Raw genomic sequence first — 948 nt, forward strand, 5'->3', positions numbered from 1 at the left:
GGTGGTGGTCCATGGGTGTGCCCCAAGGCGATGGTCCTGGGGAGGTGGCAGGGCCTTTTGGGGGCACTGGGGTGCAGATGAAGGACCTGGGGAGGTGGCAGGGGTCCTGGGGGGTGGTCCTGGGGAGGTGGCAGGATTCCTTGAGGGGGTCCTGTGGGGCAAATGAGGCCCCTGTGGAGGTGGCGGAGGTCCCGGTGGAGATGCTGGAGTGTAGGTGATGGTCCTGGGGAGGTGGCAGGTGTCCTTGGGAGGGTCCTGGCAGGCAGATGGGGGTCCTGGGGAGGTGGCAGAGGTCCTTGGGAGGGTCCTGTGGTGCAGATGAGGGTCCTGGGGAGGTGGCAGGGTTCCTTGGAGGGGTGCTGGGGTGCAGATGGGGGTCCTGGGAAGTTGGCAGGCGTCCTTGGGGCAGGGGCTGGGCTGCATGTGATGGTCCTGGGGAGGTGGCAGGAGTCCTTGCGGGGGTCCTGTGGTGCAGATGGGGAGGGGTCCCGGTGGAGATGCTGGAGTGTAGGTGATGGTCCTGGGGAGATGGCAGGGGTCCTTGGGGGAGTCCTGTAGTGTAGATGAGGGTCCTGGGGAGGTGGCAGGGGTCCTTGGAGGGGTGCTGGGGTGCAGATGGGGATCCTGGGGAGGTGGCAGGGGTCCTTGAGAGGGTCCTGTGGTGCAGATGAGGGTCCTGGGGAGGTGGTGGCAGGGGTCCTTGGGGGGGTCCTGTGGTGCAGATGAGGGTTCTGGAGACGTGGCAGGGGTCCTTGGAGGGGTGCTGTGGTGCAGATGAGGGTCCTGGGGTGGTGGCAGGGGTCCTTGGGAGGGTCCTGGGGGGCAGATGAGGGTCCTGGGGAGGTGGTGGCAGGGGTCCTTGGGGGGGTCCTGTGGTGCAGATGAGGGTTCTGGAGACGTGGCAGGGGTCCTTGGAGGGGTGCTGGGGTGCAGATGAGGGTCGTGGGG

The 948-nt window shown here is 67.0% G+C and overlaps 1 protein-coding gene across 1 annotated transcript in view; it reads left to right on the forward strand.

The window, feature by feature from the left end:
* The window catches only part of LOC106899850 (cytoplasmic phosphatidylinositol transfer protein 1-like), a 9,357-nt gene that overhangs the window by 4,282 nt on the left and 4,127 nt on the right, over positions 1–948 (forward strand). The window lies entirely within an intron of this gene.

The sequence above is a fragment of the Calidris pugnax genome, unplaced genomic scaffold (genome assembly GCF_001431845.1).
Source record: "Calidris pugnax isolate Ruff unplaced genomic scaffold, ASM143184v1 scaffold782, whole genome shotgun sequence".
In the NCBI taxonomy this organism is placed as follows: domain Eukaryota; kingdom Metazoa; phylum Chordata; class Aves; order Charadriiformes; family Scolopacidae; genus Calidris; species Calidris pugnax.